The sequence below is a fragment of the Hippocampus bargibanti genome, linkage group LG06 (genome assembly GCF_051943395.1).
Source record: "Hippocampus bargibanti isolate YZ-2025 linkage group LG06, ASM5194339v1, whole genome shotgun sequence".
NCBI classification, from domain to species: Eukaryota; Metazoa; Chordata; class Actinopteri; order Syngnathiformes; family Syngnathidae; genus Hippocampus; species Hippocampus bargibanti.
In genome coordinates this window covers 12,981,042-13,007,434 of record NC_142739.1, presented here as the reverse complement: position 1 = coordinate 13,007,434, position 26,393 = coordinate 12,981,042, and positions in this window count along the sequence as shown.

Below are 26,393 nucleotides of genomic sequence, written 5' to 3'. Positions count from 1 at the left end.
TGCAAGGAACTCGAAGAACAGCAACCAGGTCATCCCAAATGGGGAGGGGACCAGAGGGAAGGAGTTTATCAAGTGGTGTGGGGGGATATTGATGCTGAGGGTGGTAGGATGGTGGCAACAGGGAAGTCTTGGGGCCCCAAAGAGACAGCAGCATTAGCAACAGTGTATATTCACCTGATAACAATGAGGACTCATCAGTGGGAGGGGTTCACTGTGCCCAAGCGAAGATGGGGTAGGCGGGGAATGAGCTTTGCCCAGGCAGACACATCATGCGATGTGATTCTATTGCAGAGACAAATAGAAGGCACTCAGTGTACAGCAGACACCCCCCCCCGTGACGGTCAAACAATATTTATTTGATATAAAGAATTACCTTTACAGACGTCACACATCCTGCCAATCCAAATATTTTGGGATGGAGGTCCATACACTAACCAGAAAAAAAATTATAATCACAGAAAAAATATATATCAGCTTCTTTGTCCAAACTTGTGTCTTAGATATCTTATTCCTACACAAAATGTCATTTCAACGAACAAACAAACAAACAAACAAACAAACAAACAAACAAACAAACAAACAAACAAACAAACTAATGACTGCGTCTGAGCTTTATACCAAAAAGCAAGGAAGCATTAGAATATAATGAAGGAACCATATTTGGTTATCTGGGAATTTTGGTAAGATCATAATCAATACTAATGAAAAAGACGATTAAATGCTGTATGATGAAAGAAATCATATTATCGGATTCTTTGTTGTTCTTAACTTTTTTGGATTTGTAGCTAGATTTAACTACAGGTGGTCTTTCCCCCCCCCCCTCCGCCTCAAATGTCATTGCTACAATACACAGCACATGGTAAAATCCTCATTGTTGCAAGCTTTTTCAAACTCAAACTTGAAAACAGAAAATGGGATCAAATAAAACCGTCTCCGATTAAAAATTTCTATTGACCAGTCTCTCTCCCCTTCCTGTTTCTACGTTTCAGCCTTCCTGTCGTCTTGATTTGTATCAGTGTGTGTGTGTGTGTGTGTGTGTGTGTGTGTGTGTGTGTGTGTGTGTGTGTGTGTGTGTGTGTGTGTGTGTGTGTGTGTGTGTGTGGCCTTTGTGGTCTTGTCTGGTCAGCGTGGTCAGGGCTTCATGCCTGCCACCCAGAGGAGTGATCCCCTGTATTGGGGCCCGTTGGAGGCGGCACCTAAAATTTAATCCTTCAAATGCTTACTCCCCCCCTGGCAGCATGGAGAAGCCCCTCTAGCTAATCCATCCAAGCCTCTCACGCCAGCGGCCACACTCATTAGGCGGCTGATTATGATCGTGCAACGCCAGTGTAATGTTTAATTGAGGTTGACACCTGATTCGCCATGTTGCAAATCTTGTCATGCAAATTGAGCCATTTGTGCCGTTTGATATGGCGAGATGGGCGATGAAATGTAAGATTAAGCCCAGAATGAGACATGGGGGGCATGCGTGCCCTCTGCTCTTCCGGCTGTGATTACAAAGATAAGAACGAGCCTCTTTTTGTAACATATTTGGCATGACATGTTATATTAACCTTCTTGTTGTGTGGCTGCAGGAATCAAAGATGGAGCAGAGGGAAAAAAGGTTTCATCTTCCCTTGCACACAAGGGCAAGATAATGGACGTCTGGAAGAGTGTTGTGTGAAATTAAGCCAGGCTGCATCAAGTGAAATTATTCAAATGTCATTAACCATTTGGATGTGGACCCTTTGCATGACAGATCCATTTTGTGCTGAGGACGAAGACCTCTAATGTATTGCAAAGACAAAGCAAATTGTACTAAATTGAAATGCGGCTAATCTTCATGTGGACATTTTAATATGCAATCAAATCAAACATATTAATGTAAATGAAGTGTCTGTTTCACAACATGTTAATTAGTGTGGGGATATTTCTGGAACAGCCATTTTTTATTTTGGGCAACCTCATTTAGTTTAACTATTGGGCCAAAATATTCAAGAAAGCGCTCCTTTAAAATATAACTTATACAGTAAAGTCTCGTTATATCGATATCGGATATATCGATAGTCCCGGTTATATCGATACTATTTCTATGCACGCACAGAGAAAATTACATGCAAACAGGGTCGGATATATCGATAGTCCCGGTTATATCGATATTTTTTCGGACTCCCTTGAATATCGATATAACGAGACTTTACTGTATATGTTTTGAGTTTCTGTGATTGTCTAGCTTTCCAATCGTAAAAAAAAACTTTTGGAAATAAAACAGAGTAAACTATGAAATGTTGAAATTTGGATCGACCAAAAACATAAAAGAGTGACACCTCTGCACTTAATATGAATAAATTGTCCTGAATCTGGTGCATGTGTACCGTTTTTAAAGATTCATACCTTTCTTAGAATTTCTCACATCTTGTGTAATAATGCCGGCCCATTGTGAATAAAAGTAACCGTGTGTTATAATTCTGATCTGTTGCAAATAAATTAACCTTTATACATTTCCCACACATACAATACAGACTTTTACTTCATCCAGGAGAAAAAAAGAAAGCCTCTTGTGATTCTTTGACAACCAGCCTAAAACTATTATGTGCACCCCAGAAAATATTTGTTTTCAATTACCAATTCATTACACAGGTAATTCGGATAATCTGGACGATCTGAAACCCCCCAAAAATTGAGGGACAAATACCTTATTTTACCGGTTTGAAATAATTGACCTATGAAGAATTCTTCACCTATGTTGTTGGTTTTGCAATCATGTCGGTAAATAAGGTTTTCAAACTAACGCCGCCAAAAAATATATTGTATTATAATATTCAGTAGGCAGTTGTTTTTCGATTAAATAAAATTTTATCTTCCTTTGAAAGATTAGGATTGGATTTAAATTCACTTTAAGAGATTGTTCCCAAAGTACACCCATCCGTTTGTTAATGTTTATTCATAAAATATAATATCATCTGCATTTAATTTGGGACTTCTGTTTTTGAACCCCCCCACCCACTGTAGTCATCCGTTTTTTTTATAAATAACATCAGTCTTCTCTCAAAAGGCCTTTGCATTTTTTTTTTTCAAAATTAACCTCTTAATTGCTTACAATTTCCGTGTGGATGAGTGGCTGCATCAATGTGTTTCTCACTCAATAATAAATGACAATACCCTCAATGAAAATGATTAACATTAACCTGCAACCAAGTACAGTAACTCATTTTTCTAAATTGACCCAAAATGTGTTTGTTTTTGAGTCTGACCCTTTCCTTTGTTGTCTAACATCTTCGCAATGTTCTTACTGGAACCATTTCATTCCCTGTTGCTCTCTCTGGTCATTGTCATAACACGTTGCTGTGGTTTTCATCTGCGAGACTAAGCATGTTTTTGTCTCTTCGTCATTTCCAGTGAAACTTTGCAAGTTTGTGGTCCCTGTGCTGTATAGTGTGGGTGCCAAAGTAAATGAAAATCTTCCCTGAGTGGTTCCTGTTTATTTGTCTGTCAAGCACTACTGATCTTTATCTTCAAATGGGTCACCAAACATTGGAGCTAACATCTACTGAAAATGTGGGGAATGGCTTCAGTTCCACAGGAACTACTTGACATTCATCTGTGGAATCACATTTGTTTCAACCAACTATCGTTGGTCGATGAGAAGGTTTGTTCAGCCATCATCTGTACTTTTTGAAGGTGTCGGACGTTTCGCCTCCTATCCAAGAGGCTTCGTCAGCGAACATCAACATTCAAAAAGTACAGATGACGGCTGAAGAAACCTTCTCATCGATGGACCACTCCTGTACGACTGAGAGCTTACACAGACGTATTGATGCCAACTATCGTTGGTGTTATTTCAGCCTGGGGGCAGTTGACCAGGACTTCATTTTGTGTCATTGTGAGCACAAAAATATTTTATGTGAGACATTTCTTGTCTCGCTGCTAAATATCTACCTGTTTTTACAAGTCATCCCTTGGGAGAACACCTGTACTGAGGAACGGGCTCATTGTTGTCCTTTTAGCTATGTCGTAAACTGTGGTTGGAGACTTGAGACAACACCAGGCCGGCTTGCTGAATCACTCATCCTTCCTGGCGCCACTGGGCTGACAGAAAAGATCCTGTCACAAATACTTCCTCATGAATCATTGCTTAGTCGAACTCCAACAACTTCTTGGTTCCAATGGTTTTTGGCTTCAGCGGATATTGCAGGCTCTGCGCACAAGTCATCCTCGGAGTTTCAGGCATTTGTCATCAGCAAACATACTCGTGTACGAAACCCAGGTCATAACTGTATAGTTTAAAATGAGTTTAGCATTTTAGCAAGTCATGATCTATTTTTACTCCCTGAGACTCTTGGACTTTAAGTTTCAAGAACGTAGAGTTATTATCAACAGTTTATATATGTCTTTATCGTGCCTTGAAGGAGCATTGCTATTAAGAACAGTTTTCATAGCCATATTCCAATGATTTGTCATCAAAACTCAAACTCAATCAATCATTAAAAAAAAAATTTAAAGGCTGAAATAGACATGGTGATTCTGAAAATAAAACATGCTGCGCAACTGAAAAAGAGAACTCTCCACACCAACCCCCAAATCAAGTTGGGTTTGTAGAAACAAGCAAATGAAGATTTGGACACAGAAATGGGATCTCTGGGTTCCAAAAATGAAATTGGCAGGTAAACTGCAATCTCTCCCCTTGCAGACCTGCAGTCGCCCATGCATATGGCATGGGAAATTGGAAACCTCATTGGAACCCTGGTCAGGTGCATGTCTGTGTATGTGTGAGCACACCCCAACACCCACAATCATGACAGTGGCGCTATGAAATATTTTTTCAAGATGATAATGACAATAATCTATTCAAAGAATTGATTTTTACAAAGATTCATAGGATGAGCTCATATTGGTGTCATATTTAGGAATGAAATGCAATCACTTCCACATCGAACAGCCACAGATTGCCAAATTTTGCAGCAATTGTGAATCTTCCCATGTTTTTCTTTCTTCTTCAGAGTATAAATTGTTTTTAGGATACTGATAGAATAACACTAATATAATACGTAATACAGTAATATATTGTGGAAGGTTTATGAATTATGGTTTAGGTTCAGCAACAAGTGGATTTTTATTCGCAATCGCCACATCTATTAAAGCCAATGCATGTAAAAATATATATAGTGCAAGTTTTTATTGATCAACTCTGCCAAAAAAAAAACAAAAAAAAAACCATAAAAAACAGATTTCCTCGAAATAAAAATAGATATTTTGAAAAATCAACATTAAAAGTACGTGAAGAAACACTGAAAGCAATCATGAATTAAAATATACTTATGACCAGTGTGCTGGTTCTGCAAATTGCAGTCATGCAAACATTGCGCTCTTTTTCAAATATAAATATGAGTGTTTTCCCAAAGTGCCCAGAATATTATAAAGTTATTGATTTGTTGTCGTGTTTGGAGTGTTCTTGTTGATGACAGCAGAATGTGAAAGTAGCCAGCAAACGTGGATGTAAAGATCAGGATTTATTGCCTGGAAGCTCTTGAACAATTTTATCAAAAGCCCATTCCACTGTGACACTTTTTTTCCGTGATAAATCAGTGAGGGGAAATCTATCAGTGGACAGTAGTGAGAGATAGATGAGTGCAGGGATGAGAGGGTCAGCAGAGATTTTTCTCTGGCCCTCCCCATCTCCAGCACAACCTCACTTTTTCACTTTTATCAATTGCTCTTTTACTGACTGCTTGCCCTTTTCATTTGTTTTGCACAATCACAAAGAAAAAAAAACCGTTTGGACTACGCGCATAAGGTAATGTATTGATTGTTAAAGCACTGCTGCACCTGGCTCATATTTAGACTAAGCAAACTGTTGATGAATGATACTCCCGAGATGGATTAACCCTGATGTAGTATACTTAATTTTATGGATGTATTCCACAAGGGCAGCAGAGCTATGACATACTGATTCTTTTTTTAATGCACATTGTTTTTTTAGTTGCCTTCTAATATCAAAGGAGCCACACAAATTAAAGAGAAAGGAATATGTATTGGATTGGATTAGATTGGATTAGCCTTTATTAGTCTCGCAGTGGAAAAAATTAAATTTTACAGCAGCAAAATTCTGAAAGTAAGATTAGAGGAAAGGAGGAAGTCGAAAAACAAATAGTTGCTGTAAAGGCAGCCACTCTTGCGGCACCATGTTGAAGTTAAAAAAAATAAATAAATCACAAATAATGTGACACAACACAGAAGACCCAGACAGTCATTCAATTTTAAGCACTTTCTGCACCCTCTGTGTTGCATGAAGCAGTTCTAGATTAAAGAGGAGGGGATCAAAGCGTCCTTTTCACCAGTGGATCAGAGACGTCATTGGTGGAATGTGCACGTCTGCTACAAGCTAAATGTTGAAAGCCAATACGAAGTTGTAGCATCCATTGATGAAAAGAGACTGTCTCACATCTCCTGCGCCACGTAAATCCGCTTCCATTCCAAGCCGTGACAATTCCACATACGCATTGGCGTGCTGCGCTGACGCTCCTTTCTTCCAAACGCCGGCTCCTCATGCCATGCATCCATCCAGCCGCAGACTATCCAACAGCACTGAACTTTCCGCTGAACAAAGCAAATGTTGTGTCCTTTTTATTTTTGTGCTGTAATCACAGGGCAGTGTGGCATTAATGGCTGCATGGACTGTATCTGCTTGTCTGTCCGTCGATAGCTCAAACAGATAACCATTTAAATGCTACATCTTTTGGCCTATCTACTATATGTATTGCTCGACACCACAGTACCATTAATAGATTCAAGTACTGTATCTGGCTTTTTCCTCCAACGGTCGACAACATTTGGGAGCAAATTTATGGGTAAGGTTAATGGGCCAAGTCTGATTCGTGAATGACCAATTAACTGATTAGGAAGTGTGTTGGAATAGTTTTGTCTAGCATGTGTGCGCGTTTACCCCCCCCCCCCCACCCATCAGTACTTTTTTTTAGCTAATAAATTACCGGTAGACATGAAATACAATTGAATCTAAATGTGTAGCTCCAGTCTGTGATAAAGTCTTGGGCCGTCTTTTCAGTCTACTTGTTGTTTTCCTCAACATTGTGCAGCATTATGGCCGTCTATATTTTGCCTTAATTTAATGTGACTGGAGACTCTCTGCATACATCCTTTGTAAAACTTACTTTTGCATAGTGTGATATATAATCTGTAGTCTGTGGCTATGTTTTGGTCTAATGTGATGCGATGGTACTTCTGTAGATTGTGTGTCGAAACATTTGCGTGATGGCTGTTGCATCATTTTTTTTTCTTCTCCACAACTGATGGATTTATTCTTTTTGTTATTACTTCCGATGCTGAGTGTTGCTCTTGCTCAATCACAGTTGATTGAAGGCCTTCATTTGCTATGCAGCCATGTTAAGTGAAACCCTAATATCATGTTGCCCTTGGTCTGTCTTTTTTATTTCATTTGATGATCTTCTTTTTTAAACCCTTCGGGAATGTTCATACAAATGTAACCCATGCAGATAGATTGTAAATCTTCCGGCAATATCAACATTGCAACTGCACAAGATGCTTCAGTCTATTTTTGTCGTCTGACATGACATTTTTACCTTTTTTTTTAGCTTTATGGACAGAATTTCTAGGCGCAGCCGAAGCGTTGAAGGTTTCCGTTTTGGTGGCCTCAGAATAGCATCTCTGCTTTTCGAAGATGATGTGGTGCTGTTAGGGCCTTCAAGTGGAGCCCTCCAACTCTCTATCCAGCGTTTCGCAGCCGAATGTGAAGCGGCTGGGATGAGAATCAGCACCTCCAAATCAGTGATGTGCGGTGAGGTTCATGGCTGGTGAGGCACTGACGTCATCACAGTCAGATTTACAAACATGAACTCTACAAAGTAGCTTATTCACCATTTGATTGGCAACAGTTAACGTGTTTTGTTTAAAATGTCATGTCAGCATTCTTTATATAAACTGTAGCATAGAAAAAAGAATAAAAAAACGTGATTATCGTGTTACCTTTACTTATAAATGAAGTCCATGTGCCGCTCCTTCTGAAGAAAGGCATCAATAACTGAAAGTTATTGATGCAACAGTTCTAAAAGTCTCTCTATTTCTTTCAATTTAGATATGTAATCCTCCATTCTGAAAATAAGGCCAAGCATCGCGAAAAAATGACTGGATGGTTGCACGTGATAACTGTTTACTGTAGCTTGTTCTCATTAATTCTATTATTCTGCAGCCAAGGAGGGGCAAGAAAAATCTGTAATCACCAGCGCCTCCTGTCATGAGGCAGGAGAACTGTGTGCCTCACCAATGCACACAGTTTTGATTAAAAAAATAATAATAAACACTGTAGTACAGTGTTTACAATGTAAAGTGACTCTACATTATATACACCAGCTAAACTGTAGAAATTTAGTTCATATACTAAAAGTGTTTGAACACTTTAATAGTGATATGCAGAGGGAGAGCAATGCGGTCTCACTGCAGAGCAAGTCAGCACAGTTAGCATAGTGATTGCGCAATCCATGGTGAGGCTCAGCTGGCTGGTGCCTCCCCACTCATCTCTACTCAGTATTTGAACGGTAAATGTAAAAATTCAGCGATTTTGAAAAAACAAATCAACAACGGTGAAGTTAAATGGAAAATAACTTTAAAGTAGAAATCACTAAATAAATATAACTGTTTAATGTATTTTTTTCATTTGATATTTCCATGATGACAGGTGAGGCCGTGCCTTACCTGCCTCCCCTGACTGCACGTCACTGCTCCAAATCTGAGACAGTCGGAAAAGCGTGGAGTGCCCTCGCTGGGTCGGGGAGGAGATTTTGCCTCAAGTGGAGGAGTTTAAGTATCTGGGAGTCTTGTTCACGAATGAGGGTGTAAGGGAGCGAAAGGTCGACAGGCGGATCGGTGCGGCGTCTGCCGTGATGCGGACTTTGTACCGATGTGTCGTGGTGAAGAAGGAGCTGAGCCAAAAAGCAAAGCTCTCAATCTACCGGTCGATCTACTTCCCAACCCTCATCTATGGTCACGAGCTATGGGTTGTGTCCGAAAGAACGAGACCCCGAATGCAAACGGCCAAAATGAGCTTTCTCCGTCGGGTGTCCGGGCTCTCCCTGAGAGATAAGGTGAGAAGCTCGGTCATCCGGGAGGAGCTCAAAGTCGAGCCATTTCATGACATGACATTAAAATAAATAAATAAATAATTTCTTTTGATGAATTGTCCATGAAATGTATATAATTCTTATATATTGAGACAATTAGATGTAGTTAATCCAGAAATAAATGTGTTTTGATTTCATGTGTGGTGTTCCGTTTTTGTTTTTGGACATGATTTTGTACTTGCAAAGTCCGATTTATTTATTTTATTTCAACTCTTGCACGAAGCAGTGGTCATGCTACTCCAGTAAACAATATTTTCAGCTATTACACCATGAATGACATAATGACATCTCAGTGTTGGTGTTGAATCACAATATGTTTGAAAAATCTGACGCGGCCAATGTTTCATTATAGAAGGACGAATGTCTGACTGTTTGCAATGAAATTGTCTTCAATGCACTTCATTTAATTTATCCATCCATGACTCAAATTGGCCATCTTCACGAGGGTCAGAGGTGTGCTAGAGGCTGTTCGAGAGGCAACACACCCTGAATTAGTTGCCAGCCAATCGCAGGGCACATTTTGACAAACAACTATCCGGGCTCACACTCACAACTCGGGTGTTCTATTAACCTGACGTGTGTTTTTAGAATATGGGAGAAAACCAGAGTACCTGAAATAAACCTAAGGAAGCATTGCTCACAATTCATGTAATAAGTGTTTGATTATTGAAATGTTATTAACTTTGTTTTGGTGCGCTCTTTTTTTTACTCAGCGTACAAATTATTCTAATTGAATTGGATATCGTTTACTATTTAGGCTTCAGAGGTTCCACAGTGAATCAGTGTCCTCCCTCTTCAGAGGTTTGATTCGCATGTTTGTTTTGGCCAAGCTTTTACGTCGGATGCCCATCCTGACACAACCTTCTGTGTTTATCCGGGCTTGGGACCGCCACAGTAAGACACTAGCAGAAAGTCTTCTTCTTTTCCTTTCGGCTTTTCCCTTCAAGGGGTCGCCACAGCGAATCAGTAACCTCCTTCTTCAGAGGTATGATACGCATGTTTGTTTTGGCCCAGCTTTTACGTGGGATGCCCTTCCTGACACAACCCTCTGTATTTAACCGGGCTTGGGACCGGCACAAGAAGACTTATGTCCCTTTGTGGCACTAGCACAGGGATGGGCAAACTACGGCCCGCGGGCCGTATGTGGCCCGTTAGGCTTTTTAATCCGGCCCGCCGAACTTGTCCAAATTATAGTAAAAACAGTGTCTGAAACTCGTGACAAAAAGGTAGCGGACAAAAGGGCAGACAACTCTGAAAAGTTGCCTGCCCCGTTTTTTACAACTTGAAACACGATAAGACCAGCAATGGCAAAAAAAAAAAAAACATCATCACAAAGTATTACATTTATTTTATATAAATTAAGGCTGTACCTACCACAAATGTTACCTTGCTTAATTTACGGTAAATGTCCAAGGCTGCAGATTGCGCTGCAGTAGTCATTTGTCACCATGGGGCACAATGCAATGTTTGCATTGCTAGCTACAAGCCACTAAGCCCCTTTCATAACTCTCACGTACACTTTACAGTCACGGTTTGATATAAATTTATGTTTTTTAGCGTCACACATGTTAGCTTCTTTTGAATCTTTCTTCTGGGCTGAGGTTCTGTGCATCTATTTTTGAAAATTATATGCAAATAACCTTTGCAATAACCTTATAACGCTTGCGAAAGTCCGGAAGAAAGAAGCAGACGTCTGATTGGCTGCCGTGCAGAGTATGCAAATTTCAACTGCAGGTAGCCTATGTCTGTGTGCATGGCGACGGTACACGTGTACTGTTTGCGCGTGAATGCGAGGGCGTCCGTGGAGAGTTTGTAGAGCACGCGGTCAGGACAATCCATCCATGATTTAGCGGAGTTTAACACAAGTAGGTATTATTGAGCTTGAATATTTCGTTGTGTAATATGTTTTGAATGTTGAAAGTGATTCAATTTTTCAATAAATGTTGATTTCTTAACTTTGCACCGTCGATTGAAACTTATTAAAAACAGACGCAATCTTTATATTATTTTAATCTATTTCCATTTCCTCCTCCCAGTATCTGCCAAATAGTCTGTAAATGCCATATCTTGCATATTCCTTGAGACAAATTTATTAATTGATCAGGGATATGTTTCACATTTGAAAGAAAGTTAATAAATTGGGTTGTAGTGTTCTTACTGTGCTATGAGGTTTGTACACACTACGTTTAAAGGACAACCGGCACCATTTTTTTTGTTTCCTACAGGCATCAGAAAAACGTTTTATAGCATCTAAAATACCCAAAACACGCTGATATTTTTAGTCAAATGAAAAACACCAATAAGAATGACTTCAAAATGAATCCGGAAATGGCGAGTTTCAGAAGGTCCCACCCCCTTGTTCGTGACGCCACACCAAGATGTCTTGCCTTGCTCGAGAATCAAAACAATCCTTTCAGATTCGGAGAAGATGCTTTTTTTTACTCATCCAGTTATGAATATGATTCAAATAGTTCTGAAGAGGAAAGCATAAATGTTTGCAATTGATTCAAGGAGTCCTCCCATGTCAATTCGAGCCGTCAATGACAGCAATGTAGCACCCAGAAAATGCAGAAGATGGCGCCCAAGCTCCGTTAGAAATGGGCTGATTTGTCTGCTGGGAATTTGTGTCAACTAGTATCAAATAGTAGTCTTGGTGCAACACACAACGATTCACCATCACATTATGTGTTTTCCTTCTAATTTTGCCATGAACACTGATCAACACGAAGTTTTCAGACCAAACAAAGTACCGCAAAATGCATTGTGTGACGCTTTCTCGGTCAGGGGCGGTCCAAACGTGATGTCACGTCAGGCATCGTTATTAACTCGAAAAAAAATACTTCATGAATAATTAGCGCAAGTCTTAAAACGTAAACTATAGCTATATGCTGTGGACTCTTTGTAAAATACGCTCAGTCGAAGTCATTTGACGTGATTTTATAAATTATGGACATAACTTGTTCGGAAGCGTCGGTTGTCCTTTAATTCTTTAGGTTTAGTATTTCCGGCCCAAACACTCCCTCCAAATGCTCCTGGCCCGGCCCCTCTGTCAAATTTTAGAACCCATTGCGGCCCGCGAGTCAAAAAGTTTGCCCACCCCTGCACTAGCAGAAAGTGATTTTCATTATTTTGGCCTATTTGTCTTTTGAAACTGATTTGTGGTTGTTTGGAGTCATCCTGGCAGTTTTTGTACGAATATTGTGTTTTCGGGAATAAAACCTTTTTCTGATTCTTTCGCCTTGTCTTTGTTTGTGGGATTCACTTAATTCTGGAGCAATATGGCACCTGACAAATACATGTAAATAGCACCCAAGAAATCCAAAATTGAATCCTGCACCTGATCGCTTTGAGGTAGACGTGCCAGCTAATTTAAACTACCGTATTTTCCGGACTATAAAGCGCACCCAAAAGCTTTCATTTCCTTCAAAAGATGACCCTGCGCCTTATACGCCGGTGTGCCTTATTCGTATGTGTAGTAATATTGAACCGCAACTACTGTCAGCAGCCACGACTATATTTCTCCCTGTAGAATAAATAGTAAGCGATCCATGCTGGGATATATGCAACGTTTTATTTCAATAATCTCTTAAAATTACTTTGCAAGGTTGAATTTTTTTATTAATTTTGCCATCATTTTCCGTTTTCTGCAAAATAATTGGAAGTGGAAAAAGGTATGTATTTAGTGTCTCAAGAAAAACAAGATGTGTTTATTTCTGAATAGTTCAAGGCCAAAATATTCCATGAAACCCTCTAAGGAACATAACCCTTTTAAAGAAGGAAGATTGGTAATCTCTGAAAATTATATTTAATATTGAATTGTGATATTTTATATTCAACATCTGACTGTTTTGTTGGCATTCGCTTTATCACAGCAGTATCTAATGGATATATAACGTAACCCCCGCCTTATAATGTAGCACCTTATAATGTGGTGTGCCTTGTACACGTACAGTAAAGTCTCGTTATATCGATATTCAAGGGAGTCCGAAAAAATATCGATATAACCGGGACTATCGATATATCCGACCCTGTTTGCATGTAATTTTCTCCGTGCGTGCATAGAAATAGTAGCGATATAACCGGGACTATCGATATATCCGATATCGATATAACGAGAGTGCGCCTTACATATGGAAAACGTTTGACAATACACCATTCATTGGGGTTGCACTTTATAGTCTGGTGCACCTTCTACAACAGGAAATACAGTAAGTCATGATTCTAATATTATGCCAATTAAAGGACTTATCTGTTTTATATAACGACATGTTCATGAACTAACTGCCCAACTGATTTTTTTTTTAACGGAAGTCAGATTCTCTATCGTCCAATGCAGGCATTTCATAAAAGCCTATCTCAAAGACGAATTATTTTTTTTTTTCAGCGTAATTACTGATGAAATCTTCTTTGCAACTTCATGTTGAGTTGGGGTGTGGAAAGGAAAGCCCCACATGCACGTTACTCGTTCGTCTTGTCGAGCAGTTCTGCGGCAAAGTGTCTCTGCGGTGGATAGTTGGGTGACATTATTGGCATAGTTGTTTCCTTTTCGCCCCAGGGTGGCGGTGGGAGTGAGCACGAGGGTTGAGTGAGCTGCCTCGCGTTGTCTACCAGTCTGATTTACTGTCCTGTCGTGTTTGAAGTCGGACAGGCGGAATTTACTTGGCTCCGCTTCTTTGTGATCACTCCTTCGAGATTATAGCCCAGGTGAGGCTCCTCACCATCAAGCACAGGATGTAGGAAGTTACTTGCTCCCATAGCCTCTGGGCATTGCCCCTGAACTGTCAGCATATTTATCATTGTGCTGATGTTTCTGTGTGTCAAACCCTCAGTCACTTACTGGACACAATCACTGACAAACATGAAATATGTCATTAGCAGCTAACGAAGGAATAAAATATAGCCAGGTTGTGAAAACAGCCTGCAGCAATGATCCTTTCCCACAGCCAGACAGCATAACGCGAGCCTGGCGTCAACACCCGCCATCAATCCCACTCCGCACACAAGCCAATACTTGATCTGAATAGTGTAGCATAAAATTTGGATAGCTATTCACTATTTGTCACCGAGTTGCACTCTTCCTTTGCGGTTGGTGTGTCTGGCTACCCACTCCGAAGTTTAGGTTTGAAATAACTGCATCCAGCCTTCTCTGTGGAATTTGCAAATTCTCACCTGGTTTTGTGTTTATTTTTTTTTATTTGCTTTGTGTAGTTTTTAAGTGTGTTTCTTTCCCTGTGGGCTTCTTCCCATAGTCCAAAAACATTTATCTTGAAAAAAGAAAACATGCCTTTGTTTACCTAACTTATTCGCTATGGATTTTGAGTGGGTATTTTTGAGGTTTGTGCCTTGAATTAAAAATTACATTTAACTCATTCACCGCCAGATGTGTTAAAATGTGTCCACTCTGTGCCAGTGTTTTTGTCATTTTCACTCAAATTCCAGGACCCACAGAATATTGAGTTTTAGGACTACAAAAAAACATTCAATGCAGCATAAGAAACCTCAGATTCTCTTCTTTCATCAGAATTAAATAGTTAATTCCGAAGTTATATGGGTCTAGACTCGAGAGTTATCTGAGTTTGAAATGGGGACGGCTGTACTAAAAGGAAATGCCCCTTCGTGGGAAGGAAAAACATTGCCAGAGGTCTGATCAATGCTTTATCGGACCCACCCCCCCCCACAAGTTAAACAAAACACGACCAAATTCTGGAACGGTGCTCCACATCATATTTTCAATTCCCGAATGGCAGTGAATGAGTTACTGTACAAGAAAAAAGTGGCAGCTGCATGGATCCGTGAATAACACCACAGACCATATATTTAAAAAAAAATCCTCGTCTCACCCCTCGTGTAGTCTCTGCCCCCATTTTTGTAATTTATTTATTTATTTATTTATTTATTTTGCTTGGGTCCTCTACCCGAGCAAAGGAAGGGAAGGAAGCTTGAGTGTTCTGCACGGTATCATTGTTGTTCCCAGCACTGCGCTTTTCTGGGCCGAGATATCCGATGTTGTTCCCGGGTTTGGGGGTCACTGCCCCAGGTGGTCGGACCACCCTAGGCACGACTGTCACTGTCCAGGCTCTCGCCAGCTCCTCTCTGAGCCCTTGGTATTTCTCTAGTTTCTTCACATTCTGATTTGTTCCTTTTTTTAGGTTACTTTTCATTCCCAAACACACCACAATTATTCTGAACACAACTGTATGCCGTCCCACGTAATCAGGCGCAAGCACACACCAGGCTCGGGCCAAAGTGATGTTGGCACGATACAGCTGATTAGAGTCAATCAGCACCAAGTGAAAGCAACACTTTTCCCCTCCAAAATGTTGATACAGGTCTGGAATTTCTTCCCCCGGCGCATCAGTTATTGGAGTGGGCATGTTGTCAGGAGCCAAATAGCAGCTTGATTGTGAGTAAAATGCGATAGAGTTGATCTACAGAGTCACAAGGCAAACTATAATCAGCACCTCTAAAAGTTCAATCGAATGCAGACATCCCAAGAGGTGATTGGGGCAGACGCTGAAAGGTAGCCGATGTGTCCCGAGAACAAAGCACCCTTTAAATGTGACATTTGGATTCAAAACAATGATGAGACCTGATATTTGGCTTTGATTGCACCGCAAAGTACATCTGCAAGCGTCAATTGTTGACTCTGTTTTGTGTTGGAGTGTGAGAAATGTTCCTGTATACTGCTGGGATGAATAACACATCACTTTGGAGAATAATTTCTGTACTCGGTCAAATAGTTATTTACATTTTCTCCCAAAAGCAATGCATTTTCTCAACAGAAAACAGAATAAAGTGACAGTGATTAGGTCAAGGGTCAGACTCAACAATGGCAATTCAAATTTAATCTGAAAAAAGGGGGTGGTGCTTTCATTCTGCAATAAGTGGATACCGGCTGTGAAATAAACTTTAGTTTAATCACGTGTCATAAGAGACTTTCAAGTGTCCTTGGTGGACTAAATTATCACTTCTGATTTTTGCATTTCAATGGCCTTCTTAAATCTTGATGTTGTAATTGTTTTTATTTAAAACTCAGGTATTTACTATTTCTATTTGACATTGATGGGGAAATCTGAAAAAATAATTCAATGTAAGATGAAATCTTGTGAGATGAAAAGGGCAGTTACGTCTTCCACATTCAACGTCTGACTTCAAGGGGAAGCAAAACGACAGCACGATCTTGATGTCACGATGGAGCCTCAGATATGGAAACGCATCAACAATTTTACAATCACATTCAATTGCTTATAATCCTGGGAGCAAATTATTCACTGCAGACTTTACTCAATGTTCAGTGAAACGTTCAATAATTGTCATGCGTTTGTTTCTGCTCGTAATACCACTCGTAATACCACTCGTAATACCACTGCTGCTATCCAAATATATTGTTGCTTGTTTATTTTCATAAAATGTAATTTTTAAAAATCCTCTTAAATTATCAACTTTATAAATGTTCCCCTCATTTTTATTGTAGACGTATATGAATGGTTGCTTGTTTCTGTTTGCCCTGCAATTGGCTGGCAACCGGTTCAGGGTGTCCCCTTGCGGGGATTGACACTAGGCAAGGGGACCATAGTGAGACTGAATGAAGGAATATATGCAAAAGCTCTGTAATGATAATGTACTTCATTGTTTGACACCCAAGACATTCTTGGCCAAGTGCTGTGTAGTCATCCTCATCAGCATCCACCCTGCGAATGAACTTGCTGTGGCTTGACAAATCTTTAAGAGAAATTCTTGAGACGGAAGCGAGTCCCAAATTGAATTACATGCACAATTGTCAGTCACCAAGGGGGGCCATCACTAATTAAAACCATGTGATTGATGACAGCGATGCTTGATGCCAAAAGAGGATAAATCACTCTCCTGGTCACTTTGCTGCATTGGATCTGAACCCCACACTTCAATTTCAACACTGAGTCAGCCGAGGGGAAGAAACGGTTGAACCATGGCTTGTTTGGAATAGAATGTGCTCACTGTTTACTCTTTTTCCACATGACCTAACAAATGCATCTTTCCTGAAGTATAATATACTTGGACCTATTAAAGGGAAAGCTGTCCATCTAAGGTCAGCATTTAGTGTGCAATCATTGACTAATAGCTTTCTATTATGTGCCACAGAAAATTGCACTGCCTTGCGGGTTAGAGTTCGGCGTGGCAGTATCTTAACCTGTCCTCTCGGAGGAATAGAGTTTTGGAGCCCAAGAGGTGTCATTTTGTTTGTGTTTAAGAGCATAACGTGAAACATTTCTCTCTTGCACTGTTTCTATTTCACGTTACACTTTGCTTTTACTGTAGGTATTTGCATAGGCTCAGATTAATAGTTATCAATCGGAAATATTTATCTTTTACCATTGTATTTTTCAATAAAAAAACTTGGGGCTGACTTGTGAGCACAGGTCAGAGTTTGTGGGTTTGAATCTGGGCTCTGTAGAATTTGCATACGTCTACTATTTGCATCGAATTTCTCTGTGTATTTGCCACCATAATGCCATAGATAGGGTTCATCGGACACTCTTTGTTCATTATATTACTTAAGTTGATTTGCATGTAATGTTTGTCTGTATGTGCCCAGCGATTGGGTGGCAAACCTTTTAATGTGTACTCGGCCTTTCCCATTGACAGCTGGGGTAGACTCCAACACACCCGTGGCCTTTTTGAGGCTGATGAATAAAGAGAATGAATGGATGGATGAATTTTTCAATAATAATCAATAAATGACATTTGATTGAAGCAGAATAAGTTTTGGTTAACAATTCAGCCTTCCTGTTAGCAGCCAAGTAAAATACAGGAAGCAAACTGTCATCCATTTTAATGTCAGCATGAGTTAGAAGTGGACTATCATGGTGGTTTAATATGGTGGCTGGGAAGAGTTTAGCACTCTCAAACTGCATATAAGTCAGATTCTGTCGGTGGGTTAGTTGTGTTCAAAGGACCAATTAGTGGGTCCTACCTTAGCCTCAAGCTAAAGAAGCCTGGGTGGATGTGGCGCTGATGGGGCTTATCCACCTGAGAGGTGCATTGCTCTCCCCACTGGGCTTTAATTGGGAAGATAAGAGCGGCTGGTTGTTTCAGAAGCTTTTTCCATTACATTGGACCTGATTGTGGCTGCTGACCGTTTGATCTTAAAATAATTTACTTAATGATCTCACTGCGGGAGCAATTGGTCCTGCTCGATTAGTCTGCAGGGTCTGATGGAGCTGCGAGAAAAGGAGGAGGGTGTGGGGAGGGAATAAGGAGTGGCACAGTAAGGCACAGTAAGGACTAAATTAATCTGCTGTATAACCTTGGGGAGGTGCACTTTTTGCATAAATTCACATGGGAAATTCTGACAGTGTTACAGCCAAGGTTTATAAATGTTCAAGTTATTGCAGCTTTTCACCATCTAAAGCAGCAGGAAGACGAATGTACTTGTGATGTCCAATTTATGGTAAATATTCTGATATATGAACCCTGCACCATATCTCACTGAACTATGAACCTATGGCAATGTTTCAATGTTTAATATCCCATTAAGTGTACAATGCCTTTTTAGCTACAAAATTATAGACTCATTTACATTTTTTAATAAGGTTTGATATAGATAGATAGATAGATAGATAGATAGATAGATAGATAGATAGATAGATAGATAGATAGATAGATAGATATACTGTATGTACAGGATATATATATATATATATATATATATATATATATATATATATATATATATATACAGTAAAGTCTCGTTATATCGATATCGGATATATCGATAGTCCCGGTTATATCGATACTATTTCTATGCACGCACGGAGAAAATTACATGCAAACAGGGTCGGATATATCGATAGTCCCGGTTATATCGATATTTTTTCGGACTCCCTTGAATATCGATATAACGAGACTTTACTGTATATATATATATATATATATATATATATATATATATATATATATATATATATATATATATATATATATATATATATTTTAGCTCGGGTCCATTTTAGCTCGGGTCCTCTACCAGAGGCCAGGAAGCTTGAGGGTTCTGCGATCCGATGTTGTTCCCGGGATCTGTTGCAACCACTCGTCGAGTTTGGGGGTCACTGCCCCGAGTGCTCCGACCACCACAGGCACGACTGTCACCTTTACCTTCCAGGCTCTCTCCAGCTCCTCTCTGAGGCCTTGGTATTTCTCCATTTTCTCATGTTCCTTCTTTCTGATGTTTCCATCACTCGGGACCGCTACATCCACAACAACGGCTTTCCTTTGCCCTTTATCTATGACCACGCTATCTGGTTGGTTGGCCATTACCATCTTCTCAGTCTGTATCTGGAAGTCCCACAGGATCTTTGCTCGATTATTCTTTACTACCTTGGGAGGTGTTTCCCATTTTGACCTTGGGGTTTCCAGTCCATACTCTGCACAGATGTTTCGTAGACTATGCCAGCCACCTGGTTATGGCGCTCCATTTAGGCTTTCCCTGACAGCATCTTACACCCTGCCGGTAAGTGTTGGATTGTCTCAGGTGCCTCTTTGCATTACCTACACATTGGGTCTTGTCTGGTGTGGTATATCCCTGCCTCTATGGCTCTGGTGTTCAGGGCCTGCTCTTGCGCAGCCAAGATGAGTGCCTCTGTGCTGTCCTTTAGGCCAGCCCTCTCTAGCCACTGATAGGACTTCTTGAGATCAGCCACTTCAGTTATGGTTTGGTTGTACATTCCGTGTAGGGGCTTTTCCTCCCATGTTTGTCCCTCTTCCAGCACCTCATCCTCTGCTCCCCATTGTCTAAGACATTCTCTGAGTACATCATCCGTTGGAACCTTCTCTTTGATGTATTCATTGAGCTTGGATTTTTCATCCTGGACAGTGGCTCTCACACTCACTAGTCCTCGGCCTCCTTCCTTACGGCTTGTGTATAGTCTCAGGGTGCTGGACTTGGGATGGAACTCTCCATGCATGGTGAGGAGTTTTCGGGTCTTAACATCCTTGGTCTGAATCTCTTCCTTTGGCCACCTTATTATTCCTGCAGGGTATCTGATTACTGGCAGGGCATGAGCCGGCATGTCATTCAATTTATTGTCTGTCATCATTATATGAGGTAGGCATTAGCGTGAAGGGTGTTGCCCAAAGACCCACAATGGATGATGTTTTCTTCTCATTGTCTCTGCCCCAAGCGGGATTCGAACCCTTGTCTCCCATATATATATATATATATATATATATATATATATATATATATATATATATATATATATATATATATATATATATATATATATATAGATAGGAACATGAGAAAATGGAGAAATACCAAGGCCTCAGAGAGGAGCTGGAGAGAGCCTGGAAGGTAAAGGTGACAGTCGTGCCTGTGGTGGTCGGAGCACTCGGGGCAGTGACCCCCAAACTCGACGCGTGGTTGCAACAGATCCCGGGAACAACATCGGATCGCAGAACCCTCAAGCTTCCTGGCCTCTGGTAGAGGACCCGAGCTAAAATGAACCCGAGCTAAAATATATATATATATATATATATATATATATATATATATATATATATATATATATATATATATATATATACAGTAAAGTCTCGTTATATCGATATTCAAGGGAGTCCGAAAAAATATCGATATAACCGGGACTATCGATATATCCGACCCTGTTTGCATGTAATTTTCTCCGTGCGTGCATAGAAATAGTATCGATATAACCGGGACTATCGATATATCCGATATCGATATAACGAGACTTTATTGTATATATATATATATATATATATATATATATATATATATATATATATATATATATATATATATATATATATATATATATATATATATCCTGTACATACAGTATATCTATCTATCTATCTATCTATCTATCTATCTATCTATATCAAACCTTATTAAAAAATGTAAATGAGTCTACCTTGGCCCCATCTGGTGGAAGGCAGCAATTAAAACCACACACCTGCAGCTGATCAGGGCGGGATTGGCAGGCAAGGTTCTTAAGGCAGAGGAGCCTCTGAGTGTGGAGCTTGGGGAAAGACAAGCTCGATTGCTGTGCTCTGTGAAGAAGTTGATTGCTGCGTGGAACTCATTGCCAGTTGGGACCACATGACAGGACACTGGATTTGGACCTTGCTAAGGTGGCTAGGCTACATGAGGAGGACGTCAAGAGGGGTGAGGCCTAGAGACTCTTGGAAAAGAACTCCGTCTTCAGTTTTACCTCAGAAGAGACTTTATTTTGATTTAAGTATTGGAAGAGGCACTATTCAAACCTTTGTTGCTTGTGAATCCCCCCTGAAACATTTGATTAAAACCTTTGTTTGTATCCAAACCTGTCGTCCATTGCACTTCTTGTCCTGTCCCGCTGAGACACAGCCTCTCATGATATCACATATGGTGGAGGATGCGGGCACTGGACAAGCGTTAGTAAGTGCATGGACATTGATGGTTTGTGTTATGGTTTTTCTAAATTGAAAATATCTTCAATTACAAAAAAAAAAAAAAAAGGAGGACATTTTGAAAACCCTGCTTGCAAGTCAGGAAGCCCAATATCAGGCCAATTTGGCTCTCCTGGAGGAGCAAAGGAGAGCCAAACTGGCCATTTGTTTTTGCTCTTGCAAAAACAAATGGCCGCCAAGAACATGCCCCGGGTGAAGGCGGGGGATTTTTTAGCCAAGATGGGGGTGACGGATGATATTGAGGCGTACCTGCATACATTTGAAGCAACAGCCACTCGAGAAAAGTGGCCCAAGCAGCAGTGGGTGGGATTGCTTGCACCCTTCCTGACAGGGGAATCGCTGAATGCTGTCCTGGACTTGACCGCAGACAGAGCAGAAGACTACGACTATTTAAAAGCTGAAATTCTCAGCAGACATGGGCTCACCAAGTTCGGGATGGCACAGCGCTTCCACACCTGGACTTTCCAGCCAGACCAACTTCCACGGGCACAGATGCACGAATTGGCCCTCATCGCACGGAAGTGGCTGGAACCGGAAAGGAGCACGGCAGCTGAGGTGGTCGAGGCCATTGTCGTGGATCGCTACTTACGAGCCCTGCCCTATGAGGCGAAAAGGATAATCAGTCAGCAGTCGCTGACTACTGCGTGTCAAACAGTGGCAGCGGTGGAGCAGTACCAGGCCACAGTGGAGATACTGCGAACGACCAAGAGGGAAACCAGCAACACATCCCCGCCCCGGACTGAAATGGCCCGCCCAAAGTTGCCCAAGCCCGCCAACACAGCCAAGATTGCTCCAGGTGGTGTCAGAGGTCCACCCAGGCAGTGGCGGACGCCCAGTGTCACCGAAACCAGACGATGCTACAGATGCAGAGAGACGGGACACATCTCATGGCAGTGTGGAAAACCAACGGAAGAGTCCATGCCGTCCGTTGACTCTTCCAGTGCCCACCCTGCTCATTATGCCTCCCTCCTGGGGGGGAGTGACAGCTCACTTAGAAGGCCCCCCACCTGTCTGGTGACAGTGAATCAACAGGATGTTGAAGCCCTGCTGGACTCCGGAAGCCTGGTCACCTTGGTGCGCCAAACGCTGGTCGATCCAACCAGGTTGTCTCCAGAGAAAACCCTTCCAGTCTCCTGCGTCCACGGAGACACCAGAGAGTACCACAATACTGAATTCACCATGACCACAACCAAGGGAATCATCCGCACGGTAGCCGGTGTGGTTGACTCTCTCCCTGTCCCCCTCCTGATTGGACGCGACTGCCCGGCCTTTCACCCACTGTGGAGAGAAACACAGGAAAGCCTGGCCCGACTACCTCGGAAGGGGAGAGGCAAGACGCGTGTAGTGAATACCCAAGCCTACCCCTCTGATTCACTCTCCCCAGCCTGTGCTCTCCTAGGGACAGCAGATTCACCACCGGAGACGGAGTCGGGCCCAGAGACCGCAGAGGAAGCTCCAGCCCCAGAAAATCTCCCGGCTTCCAGTAGTGATGAGAACCCAGGGACTCAGAAGCTGCCTCCTCTAACAGGCCGGTATGGTACAGCCCAGTTACAGGATCCTACCCTTGCCAACGCCATGAAGAATGTGCAGGTTTTAGAGGGTGTAGTACTGGGGGAAAGGACAAGCCCCACATACCCCCATTTTGCGGTTGATCGGGGACGAAGCAAAATGATGAAGTATGTGAACAACTTCTTGTACCACAACCACACCGAGCTACAGTACTGGACTTGGCACACACACACCTGCTAGGGGGACACCTAGGGGTCGAAAAGACAAAAGAGAGAATCTTGCAACGGTTCTTCTGGCCAGGGGTGCACAAGGATGTGGAGAACTATTGTCATATCGGTTATATCGATAGTACCGCTTATTACGATACTATTTTCATTTCCCTTGCACATTTCTAGTCTTTTTATGTATAATTAGTACCGTTTAGTACGATACCCGGTTATTACGATAATCCGGTTATTACGGTGCTCCTTTTCATCCCCCGCCGGCCATTTTTGTTGTTTATATCGATATATCCGTCGCGCCATTGGTCAACTTGGTCACGTGTCTTGTTACGTGAGCCGCCATCGGTCGCACCATTGGTCGACTTGGTCACATGAGCCGCCATCGGTCGCGCTATTGGTCGACTTGGCCGTGTGACTTTGTCACGTGACACGCCATCGGTCGCGCCATTGGTCAACTTGGTCACGTGTCTTGGTTACGTGTCACGCCATCAGTCGCGCCATTGGTCGACTTGGTCAGGTGACTTGGTTACTTGCCCAGCACCCGTGGAGCAGAACCATTTTCATTTTCAGACGCTAGCTCGTGTGTAGCAGACGAGATTGAAGTGTTTGTGTTAAAAGGTAAAAATGGGAAGCAGAAGAAGATTGCTGACTTTTTTAAATTGTATACATAATACAGTAAGATGTAAGCGTTGCAGTTTCCCTGTTGTGTTATGTACATGCCCACTGTACTGTATATGAATGCAATCGTTTTTTGCAACAATGTTTCTTGTTTTGTCTGCTGAAGCGCGATGATTTTGAAAATTATTAACATTCCATACTGTGTATTAAAGGACACCCCAAGACGTCTTGCATTGCTTGTGAATCCAAACAATGGCTTCAGATTCGGATAATATGCTTTCTTGTTACACATCCAGTTATGAATATGGAACATCTCTCACCCAAAAAAAAAAGGGAGCTAATGGCCAGCTCCGTTTCTTATATGGCGCTTGGCTGCCCTCTTTTGGCGGCTTTTGTTTAATGCAGTTCGGCGCAGGATCGGATATATCGATAGTCCCGGTTATATCGATATTTTTTCGGACTCCCTTGAATATCGATATAACGAGACTTTACTGTATATATATATATATATATATATATATATATATATATATATATATATATATATATATATATATATATATATATATATATATATACAGTGAGACCTCAACTTACGAACTCAATTGGTTCCCAGACAGAGTGTGGGAACCATTAATATAGGAATAATCCGTTCCTGGGTTTCCATAAAATATACTTTTCAACTAAATAAGTCTTAAAACTACACACAACATAACTTATTCTATGTATAACAAATGTGATATTGTATTGTAATGAAAGAAATACACAGCATTGTATCATAAAGTCACTTTATTTACATTTGTGATGGTCATTTATGGCTTGATGGAATGGCGTTGGAGGTCGAAGGTCAAAGGGAATTGCTGTTTGGAAAGGGAGGCGCATTACATGAGGACTGTAATTAAACAAATAAACTGCTGTAAAATAAAATTTTATTTACCTTTTTGATGGTCGTTGATGGCTTATGGAAGGAGAGTCACCTTCCATAAGGACTGTTGGTAACTTAACCTCTGATGCTGTTCGGTCGTGTGCTTCCGCCGAAGATCACTACGCCAGTCGTGGTGGGTGTGTATTATGAAAATAGTGCTTATTATAAGGTTTAATTTTCATAAATTTGACGTTTGTAAGACGAAAAGTTTGTAAGATAAGGTGTTTGTAAGTTGAAGTCTCACTGTATATATATATGCAGACTCTGGCAGACATATACAGAAATAAAATGTTGCGGATTGATCTTCGTATGTTTCCCATTTATTGTGAGAAATCATAGAAAACGTGGTTAATTAGGCTATAACGCAACCAGCAATATTGTGAACTGAAAATTGCTACGATATTGTCATAATCATGTTATGATATATGCAAGCAGCACATATCCATGAAAACAGTACTTTTAACCCACTTCAGCCGAACTCTGTACTACTAATGTAAATACGTATTTTACAATAACGTGAGTTTTTTACAGTATATGGTGAGCTTTTTTTGCATCGCCAACCCATCACAATATCTTGATCATGATCACAATTTGAGGTTCATGTTGTGATTACATTGTTTTGTGGACATTTGGAACTTTTTTGTCCATTACTGCGTACAACAATAAGGATGTGAATTATAAGGCGACAATAATAATGTCTGGCCGGACGTCCGGGGTGTGCAACTTTTACGTCGGGCGTACAACTTTCAGAACGTCTCCGCCCGGGTGGCCGACAACTTTTCCAAGAAAAAAAAAAAAAAAAACAAGACAAAAAAAAATATATATATATATATTTTTTTTTTCAAATCAAACCTTTGCTTTATTAAATAAAGCAAACATCTGAACGAAGATTTCGAAATCTGAATAATTCATTCTTTTTTGGGGAAATTTCGGAATTTCGGTTAGTTTGGCAATTTGCAGCCAATCAGAAGCATGCTTTCTGCTTCTGGACTTTCCCGAGGAGATGCCAGCGTGACGTAGTTTGTTTTGATGACGTGATCGGCCGCTAATTCCAGGATGCCGATAGCCAAGTAAACACAACTGTTGTCAGCGAGTGCGATCATTGTTTTGTAATCTTATGCCTTTCATTTTCGGTTTTGATGAATGAAAGTCTTCGCGTTTTAGTACGAATGTGATATCGTGTGTGGTTGTTGGCTGTACGAACCGTTTTGTGAAAGGATCCGGGTTAAAATTTCACCGAATACTGATCGCTGAAGCAAACAAACCGGTTCATTTGTCAATTTGCATACTTGGCACGGCAGCCAATCAGAAGCTTGATTCGTGCTTCGGACTTTCCCGAGTGTTATAAGGTCGTGCATTTGCATATCATTTTCCAAGGTAGGCGCACAGAACCTCAGCCCCAGAAGAAGGATTCAAAAGAAGCTAAAAAAATTGATGACGCTACAAAATGAAAACGTACATTATCCCTTGACTATAAAGTGTCCTTGAGAATTTTGAAAGGCGCTTAGAAAATGTATCATTATTATTATCAAAAAC